This window comes from Sinocyclocheilus rhinocerous, unplaced genomic scaffold (assembly GCF_001515625.1).
Source record: "Sinocyclocheilus rhinocerous isolate Xijiao unplaced genomic scaffold, SAMN03320098_v1.1 scaffold1007, whole genome shotgun sequence".
In the NCBI taxonomy this organism is placed as follows: Eukaryota; Metazoa; Chordata; class Actinopteri; order Cypriniformes; family Cyprinidae; genus Sinocyclocheilus; species Sinocyclocheilus rhinocerous.
In genome coordinates, this window is record NW_015631056.1 from 220,298 (window position 1) to 231,041 (window position 10,744).

Consider the following 10,744-nt stretch of genomic DNA (forward strand, 5'->3'; position numbering starts at 1 on the left):
ATTACAAACAAATATTATAACAAAATATCAGCCCAAGTGGCATTTAAGAAGGGCCTTAAGAAAAATAGCACAAAAACACTTTTTAGGGGAAAAAAAAACTTAAGTTAGCTCTGAGAAAAAGGTCTAGCATTATTTCTTTGCTGCTTCCACTTGGTTTGATATTTTTGCAATTATAGAATTTTTATAATTAGATTTTTTACATTTTGAAGTGTGGCTTAATTTTCTAAATATTTTGAGCCCACATAAATTTAATTTATGATCTATAAACTGTAGGCTACACTCTTAAAAATAAAGGTGCTTCAAAAGGTTCTTCAAGCGATGCCATAGAAGAACCGTTTTTGGTTCCACAAAGAACCATTCAGTCAAAGGTTCTTTAAAGAACCATCTCTTTCTTACCTTTTTATAATCTGAAGAACCTTCTTCAGGACACAAAAGATGGAATGGACAGGAACCTGTTATTTATAATCACTGTAGAAAAACTAATGTCATCAAGCTTGAAATCAACTCACAGAACTTATTTGGAGGGAAATTTTGCCCGCAGTAAGCTAAATAGCCTTATTTATTTCTCTCTCTGACATTATTAATGTGGGGCGTACATATTTATGAGCAAAATACCTGAACATGCTCAGGCAGGGGATGGCAGGGATATTTATATGGCCATAAATCAACAAGCTGTGGAGCCTGGAGAGTGAAAATCAAACACACACACAAACAGACTATGTATGTTCAGAAGTCTTTGAAGCCCTGTTTAACCAAAATGACGGTTACCACTCTTCAATAACTACCTTATTTATCCAAAATTTATAGATTCCAAGAATCTTTTAAAATATTAGTCTTCATATGAATAAAGATTAATGAGCATGACAAAATACAGCACTGTTGTGTGCCTGATTTCTCTTCTGACAATGATTCTTGTACAGGATTCACAGTGCAAGAATATTTGAGCTAAGCCATAATAATTAGCATGGCTGTAGCTGAAAGCAGCCGCAGGTGCAGGGAAGACTCTCTGCTCGACCCAGCCAAACGCCTGTGTGTGCATGAAATCACCGTGTCAACATTTAATTCATGCTCCTAAGCAGAGACTGTGAGACAAATTACACCACTGGCCGGGGCTGCCAATATTAGCTCAAGCAACAACAGCTTTCAGCAGCTAAATGGTCATCCAGTGACCACTGGACTGATTTTTTCTGGACTTATAGGCCTACTAAAAAGTAAAATACTAAAAGTAAATACTGTCAAAGTGATCTAAAACATTATATTATCTTATGAAGGTTGTATAAAACTGAATTTTATTATCAATGTTTGTAGACAAATCATTCTCCTTAGATCATCTGAAAAGATGACTAATCACAAAATGATTTCAAAGAAAGTACTGTGAGTAAACATTCTCAAGCTTTTGGAGTGGAGCAAGAGCGGCAAGGACGGTTTGGTCAGCCATAAAACATCAGCCAGCAAACACTGGTCAGGACTATTGTGTCCCGTCAATGCACTTCAGGCCTTTCAACATGTTGCCAGGCGACTGGATCCGTTGACACAGCGATGCTGGTCTGAGTGACCAATCCCCTGCATGTCTGTGTGTTTGGTGTTGTGAGTGGGCAAATGCATTTGCGTTGTCTCACTAAGAGACCTCCAGTGAGAGGAACAGCACCCTTTTGTGTGTGTAAGTTTTTTTAGTTTACAACACACAATGTAAAAGTGGCTGATGAATGCCCAATTCCAAAAACACTAAGAAGTACAATAGTTGAGAGTTTATGTCTCCTTCAGAGGAACAATCACTAATAGTACTGGGCAAATGAACAATAACCTGAAACTCAATTTTCTTAATCTTCACTTTTAAAACGTTAAATTTGCAGTCTGCAGTTAAAAGGTTTGGGATCAGTAAGATTTTTCTTTAATACTTTTAATACTTTTATTTAGCAAGGACTATACATTAAATTGGATTAAATTGATCAAAAAGGAAAAACCTTTTACATTGTTACAAAAGATTATTTTTAAAAATAAATCTTGTTAATTTAAACTATCTATTCATCAAAGAATCCTGAAAAACTAAATATATCATGGTTTCCTCAAAACCGTTAGGTAGCACAACAGTGATTAACATTAATATTAAGGAATGTTTTTTGAGCACCAAATCAGCATGATAGAATTATTTCTGAAGGAACATGTGACACTGAAGACTGGAATAATGGCTGCTGAAAGTTCAGCTTTGCCATCACAGGAATAAACTACATTTTAAAATATATATATTTAAAAAAGCAGTCATTTTAAATTGTAGTAATAGTTCCTCGTTCAAAACCATTAAAAAACTTGCATACCCCAAACTTTTGAATGGTGTGCACATTATTGGGTCATGCTAGAAAGAAAAAAAGCTTGTAATAAGAAGAAGCCCTCAAGGAGTTTGGTGTCAGAACACTCACTAATACAAAGTCAGATTCTGATCTGATAAGGTGGCGCCAATGACCCATACCTTCATAACAGCAGATGAACGACAGCTCCCTGAAGATGACGGGGCCTCCAGCTGCTGCTCTTGTGCAATGCTGAGAATGTATATCCTGAAAGCCACTTACAGGGCTCCAGAGGTGCCAGTATTAACCATTGAAAACATTTGCTTAGTTGAATTAAGTTCAATCAGTGAAACTGTCACAAGTCCCAACTGGAAAATTAATTCTAAGTATGAAATGTTGCAAACTAATATACAGTATCAATCTGCTTTTCCCCTGAAACTATTATCGCCAGTATAATAATCAACTATTAGCAAGTAGATAAACAGATGGCTACAGATTTGACATGATAACAATGCTTGAGGATGTCACATTTTCCTAACAACAAGGAAAGTCATTTTCACGAAAACAATGCAATGATTAACACCCCAACCTAACTGCCGTTCTTATCTAAAGCTCTAAGGCGTCTTCAGCTCTCAGGTGTTGTGATGTTTTAAACATGTGAGTGTAATGACAGACTGAGCTCTGCTGTTTCCCCTGCAGCCGCTGACGGACAGGCTGATTTAGGCCGAGCAGGAATCTTCCTTGTTTCTCATAAACTAACACCTCTACGACACTTCAAAGGGTCAGTCACGCCTGAGGTGACAAAGGGCAGCATGTTTCTGTGCACAGAGCGAGATGGACAGATAGAGGGTTGGGGTTATGTATTGCTGGGGTCAGGTGCTGCTTCCAGCTTCCAGTCACATTTTTAAGGAATCACAGAAGGAACACAACCATATCTATCACAAATTATGATTTTATGAGTATTAAAATCCTTTTTCAGTACAAGGTGACCAAAGGGATCTCTAAACCTACAGTGGGTACGGAAAGTATTCAGACCCCCTTAAATTTTTCACTCTTTGTTATATTGCAGCCATTTGCTAAAATCATTTAAGTTACTGAATCTAAATTTAGACTCAGATGATTATAATACAACCTTGCAACAAAATATAAAATTAGATATATAAACAAGGCAGCAAATTAATTTCAGCTATGAAATGGTTCTTCTCCCAATGTTGCATTAACAAGAAGGAAGAGTACATTTTCTTCTGGCTCATAACAATGGCCTAAATTTCTTTGATCTGTGTTAAGTCCTTCCCAATGTCAGGAGCTAATAACTGACCTTTTGTAATTGGGATTAACTCTTCTGTGCTTTGTTCATGTTAACTTTGTTCTATTGTCAGTTTATTTACAAAGTCAATGAGAAGATAATTAGTAATGAGTAGTGTACTTTGAACTACCATGAAATTACTTGCGTTTCAAATCCTTTCTGGTTCTTTGGACCAATTGGCAAACACAACTATTACTTCCATGTTTAACTAACCTGTGCTGATTGTTGGCTTAAACTGATGTTGACACTGTCTATACAAAAGACACTAAATGTTGTGTCTTCAAAATGCAATCTTCATGTCTCTGTAAATGTGGTGATCTGACTTTACATCGTACATGAGATGGTACATGAACACACAGAACCCTGTAAAGTGTAATGATAATGTGACTGACACCTGGATGGGCAGGGACTGGTGTCTATGTCTTCCACAGGTGCATGGCCTCAAGAAAGAGGGTGGGCTGATTATGGTGAAAACAGTTAGTCTGTGAGAGTGAATTACTCAAGCCTCCATAAAAGCACTCTTTCTAAATAAGGGTCAAGTTGATTGCTCCCTTTTACCCTTCAGCCAATTATCACACAATGGATGGAGGAAACTGACTTGGTTTTCATTCCAACAAGTCCAGAGCAGAAAAGGATACAGACTGTAACTGAGAACTAGTCAATATCACACAATTAATTGCATAGTTAAAAAGTAGAATGTGTTTATTTCATTTAGCAGACATGCAAAATCATGTCAGCAGAATATGCAAAAATTATGTGAAATATTCATTAATATGTTATGTCTTGTTGAGTCTTCATTATTTTAATAAATACACATTTAAATAAACAAATTTCACATTTACATAATACATTCTGCAGATTTTTATTTAACTTTTAAATTGAAGTTTTAAAAACAACTATTGTTAGCAATTCCTGACAGCAGGGGATATACATTTGGAGTCTACGACTGATTTTTGAACTCATACAAACACTAGGCTTAATTTTTCCTAGAAATTCTGAGAGGTACAGATGGACACACACAAAGGGCAACTGTACCTCGATGTGAGTGAGCTGTACTATTTAGGTCAAAGCAAATCTAACAGAACGAGCTGTAGCTGAATAGAATGATTTATTCAAGCCATGGCAGCTGATTGCTGTGACAACAGATTGCCTCCTGGTAAAGTTCCATTACAACAAACAAAGCTCTCAGAACTCATAAACCGTCTGATTCATGGCACAGTGTTTGAATAAAGTTCCAACGGTTTAATTACATGCTCATTATTAAAGTTTACATTTCTGATCATCAGTGGGAAGTTCGGCCATTGATCAGTTCTCAGTTTAAAAATAAATTGCATTCATTTTTTATATGCCCTGCAATTTATTTCAAATTGCCCTGTTAATACAATATCTTGCAGTTTGCTGAATCCATTTCCACTGTGGAACAATTTTGTCCATTCATCCTGAATGTTGTTGCATTAGATTAAAAAAAAAAAACAGAAAACGCAAGAGCTTTTCTCAGAGCTATATTTTTCAATTTATATTTAAGCCACTGATCCCAAAGGTCATTTTAGTGGATGTTTAAAGTCAGTTTACATCAAGTTGACAGAGAAGAGTAACAGAATAAACACACATGCTTTAAAAGTGATAGAAGTGAAAAAATATTTCATTAAAATAAACACCATTTGATATTTTGTTATCTAATGCATAACATTCAAACATTTTAAATAATGGTTTAGGTATCTAAATATGTTCTGAGACTATATTTAAAATCATAAAATATTGTCTCCTCAAAAAGGCCCTTTTGTCTATCAAAAAACGGACAGTTGAAAATCAGTGCCTTGTATTTTAGGTAAGCATGTATACACTGTGGTCATCAACCTGAAATGTTTGATTTTATTATTCAGGGTCACGGTGCCCACTCCTGACTCATTAAAACACCCAGAAAGACCCCAACTCAGGACAACAAGAGACAGTTACAAAGGTAAGATAAGACAGGAGTAAAGCCTCTTACTGAAAAATAGAAAGACTCCCACCCTAGAGCTCCACAGGACTGAAGAGGGGGCGGTGTCAACATCACATTGTGTATTGGAGTGGTAATTCAGAGCTTGGTGGTCTAATGCGCTTGAGAAGCACTTTTAATTTCCCAAGTTTGCGTTTGAAAGGAACAACAGGTAGCTTTTATTCACAGGTAGCTTTGAAGTATACAAGAGGTTCTGACATAGTCAATTCCTCACTAAAACTCTGACCACTAAGAAGAAGAAATAGAGAACAGAAACCTCCCAGCTTTCCTTGGACTTGCCATCCTTATAACTATCTTTTACCAGCTGTATGTTGGAGTTTAAGTGTGGATCAAAAGCAAAATAGTAAAACTTTCTCAGTCTTTACAGAAATTCATGATAAAAATGTATTTGCATAAATGTATAATATGATAAACTTTGTGTATCACTGCTTTGTGACTTGACACAAATGATCTTCTCTGGGATCAGATTAGACTATTTGAGCTTGTATTCATTCACCAATAAACTATGTTTTTTTTCTCTCCCTCTAGTGGTCATAATCACTGTTCTTTCAGCCATGGTAATCTATGCAAAATTGATAGGATCAATGGTTTACAGATGTCATGTTACACCGAAGTAAGGTAGCATAACAGAGAAGGTAAACTACTTGCTGACAGCAGAGCCAGAACTAGCAGACTGCTGATTCTTATTTTATAAACCACTGATGCACTAATATGAATATAAAATATTCAAACACATTCTGCCAATGATACTTGATTTTCTTGGTATTATCATTATTAAATTGTATGTTTTTGATCAAGTTAATATGTAAATAAAAAGTCATTAGGATATATATGCACTGAAAATAATTAAATGAAGACATATTTTCTTAAATGTGAACGTATTCAATTCCTCTATTTTTGTTGTAAAGTAAACCCCTTTGTACTTCCGAGAAACTAGCCTCCAATTGAGGAGAAAATAAATGGGGTGTGTTCTTTACATGCCATAATTCTTTAAAGTTAAACAACCATAAAGGCTAAGAACTCTGACCTTCACCATCTAACTAAGCAAGAAAAGCCAATGATGTGTGCAAGGCCCCACTCTCTCGTCATATACTGATTATGATAAAATATGTCTCAGCCTCACGAAAAATAACCGTATGTCATCCTTGACAACACGGGGCCAGTATTTCAACAAGAGCCAAATTTCTTCAGCACTGAAATGTTTTACTGTCGGCTGTAAAGCTCACACTGAACTGCTCTGGGACTGCACTGGACATTCAGCATTCTAAAAATACATATAGATAGGCTACATTTAGTTTTATGAGTCTGTAATTCATTTTTCTTACCATTTACCCTGTAAAAACCATTTGTCAGGTAACCTAAAAATGAAATGAACAGATTTTAATAAGCCAAATGAATGATTTTATGATTGTATTTAAGTAAAAATATTATTTAATATCACTAAATCAGCTTGACTACAATAGGTTACTGAAAGTTAATGATTGCTGGTTACATTTTTACACTGTAGATTACGCTAAATTGCATTGTTAAAAAAAACAGTGTATATACAGAGTACTAACACATCATATTTCATGTTTAACGTCACGAATTAATTGATCCCAAATACATTTTTTTAATTAGAAAAAAAATCAAACAATAAGCTTTTTTTTTGGTTTTGTAAGATAGTCTCAACCCTATTTTATATATCATTAGCATTTGGATATGTATCCAGCATTTCTAGTTTAGCACATGCTTGGTTAACAAATAACTGACAGACGGACGAAGTCCATAAGTCTGTGAAGCTTCTCCGACTGCTTTTGTTGAGGGTGCCATGCCTGCCGAGGGCTCCCTGAGGCCATGCCTCTCTCTCCATCGCTGCCATATGTTTGCATACTTACACAAACATATGAGCTTTGCACCCTGTTTGGCTCTGTTAGCATGTATCATTACCCATTTGGCAGGACAAAATATTAAGCTCACTCTGGCCTAATTTAACTGCTTGGTGGATTATGTTAAAATTTTAAGATGTTGCTTTAAAAACAAAAACAAGATAGCTTTTTACTGAGCTAACACTGGAGGTGATGGATGTTTTATTTGTCGATATGACTTCCACAAAAGTGAAATAAGAAAAAAATTTCAATGAGCCATGCTCGAATGATAAACCTGGCTGTGAAGTGCCTGATGTTTTATTCACTCGTATTGCAGGAAACAAGAGGAATCTTCTTTCATTATCAAGGGTCATTTACAATTCCATAACGCATTTTGACGCTAGGGAAACCGTCCCATGATAAATTCTTTGCCGTGCCCTTCACAGTTGTCGTAGCAGGACCATAAACAGCATTTATAATAATCTAGCAGGGCGGCGCACCCAGCTTGCTGATTAGCATGCAGAAGATGAGAGGATGCATGGGAGAAGTGACAGAGGCCACAGGGCTCATTGATATATCCTCATTGTTCTTCATCAGAAACACCACGAGTGGTGCAGAACAGAAAACACACATCAGACATTAACACTTTTGGGGGTCGCAGAGTCTTTCTGGAATTCTTCCTCATGTTGTAGTAGAAAGGATGTAAGATGTAAGGCTGGAATCTGAATCTGAACCCACATTAAATCATTGTGAAGTAATATAGAAAAACTTCTCAGAAGGCATGATATTCTGTGTATGACTGCCTGAAAGAAACAGTTATGCTGTTGAGCTGTGAACGTTTGTGATAAAGAATTGCGGTATGATATCAAAATTAAATCACCCTCATCTCTTTCCAAACCTGTATGACTTTTGTTTTCTGCAGAACACACACACACACACACACACACACAAAAAGATATTCTGAAGAATAATTAACATTGGACTCCACTGACTTTCAATGTATGGATAAATAAAACACTGAGACATTTTTCAAAATATCTTCGTGAGTGTTTCACAAAAGTAGGAAATTCATACAGGTTTGGTCAGGGTGAGCAAATGATGACAATTATTGAGTGAACTATCACTTTCAAATAAACAAATAAACAAAACAACTTTAGGTTAGTCAGATATATAAAATAATGGTTCTATTACAGTTTAACCTTCAAACATAGCAATATACATATAAAGATTACATAACTCATAATTATACAGTATTAACTCATAACTCTTAATTAACATTCCATACAATTAAATCATTATAAATGAACCTCTTCTTACCTTTGGTCACTCATTAACCCATTAAGTATTAATAAACATGCTTCATCACATTATGCAATTAGAATAGTTTTACATGATAATGGACTTCAACCTCATTCTGTTCAGAGGATAATGCTGACTTGCAGAAAATACCTTTTTTTTTTTTTTTTTTTTTTTTGAGCATCTTTAATTATTTAATTCCTTTCATGGATGGTACAATGTTCACCTAAGCATTTCCTGAGATGTTATTCTGTTTGTTGTGGCAAGACTGTTTCGTAAAGAAAACAAAGGACAAAAAAGTAATTAAGTTCAGTAATAAAATCTCAAGCATCATAACACGCAACATTAAATGCCCATCCAACTCCATCAATTACTCCAAGTGCTCACACACACACACACACACACACACACACTCTCTCTCTTTATTCACCTCAGATCAGCGGGGGCTTTTGTGTGGATATGACAATTCATCTCACTCGCAGAGTCAGCACTGTTTTAATACACGATAGCATTCAATAAAATTCAATAAGCATTACCACCCATACCTTGAACTGTCATCCTAGTTTTAAACATGCACATGGAGTGCCTGAAACCTAAAAAATGATGAAAGCATCAAGACATGTCTGTGAATCCAAAATTTGCATAATATTCTGTCTGCTGAGACAGCTCCACATGCCCGATTTTTGAATTTTTGAATAGATGTATCGCTTTTTCTATTCATAAAAGAATCCTGAAAATCACAGTTTCCACAAAAATGTAAGCAGCAATTTCTTTTCATCATCGAAAAAATAAATAAAAAAATGTTTCTTGAGCATCAAATCAGTATATAAGAATAATTTCTGAAAAATCATGTGACAGTGTAGCCTTAAAGGCACAATATGTCATTTTCGCCGCTAGAGGGCGCATATTCAAAATAAACAAATAGACAAAGGCGTAGTTTGATGACGCTGTGACTGAGTGTGGAATCATGGGAGTTGTGGTCTTCATCCCCACAGCCGACGCAATCCGATGAGACTCGGGCAGAAATCATGTTCATGGATGAGCTAATGATTTATTAACGTAGTAGAATGAAGCAGGGTGAGGCTGAAAGCCGTCGAAGCGAAACGAGGCCGCTGAACGAGCTCGACAATGAGCAAAATAATGCAGCACATAATGTCAACGCAGGGAAATAACTGTCTATACAAAACGTGCATTACGTCTAAATTAACTCATATAAATCAAATATAATTTCGTAAATAAAAAAAGCAGTGCTGTTTTATCATACTAGATACGTTTGAAAGTTCTGTTATAATGCTACTCTGTGCGGTCGTCACCGGTCTAATAAAATGCACAACATATTAAAGCATCTTTGGTGTTTCCATGTTTCCAACAAAACAAAACGGAAATCGAGGGTGTATGACGGCATTGGCAGGTGACACAATGACACTATGGACACGGTCCGTGTCACTAGTTAAAATTGCTTATTTCTCTGGATTTAAACATTTTTCGAAACATTTGGGATAATGTAAGTACACAAGTCAGCAAAATATATAACACTGTTCTAGTGGTTTTTGGATATTTTAATAAAAAAACGTACATATTGTGCCTTTAAGGAATGGCTGCTGAAAATTCAGCTTTGCCATCACAGGACTAAATGACATTTTAAAATAAATTGGCATAGAAAATAGTTATTTTAAATTGGAATAATATTTCACAATATTTCTGTTTTTACTATTTTTTATAATAAATGCAGCCTTAGTGAGCATAAGAGACTTCTTACATTAAAAAATCTTTAAAAATCCAAATTTTGAACAGTATAACCATTCCTCATGGTTTCGTGCTGCTTTTATAATGTCTTCATCTGAAACAATGCCATTAAAATAAGCAGATCACTGACTGACAGGAATCAGCCTTTAACAGTCAGCTGACACATGAGAGGGACACTGGGCATGACCTCCGCATAAGTTTACTTTGTTTTGGTTTTGGAAGGAAGCAGGATTGTTCACTGTGGCAGGGCATTTATCTTATATTC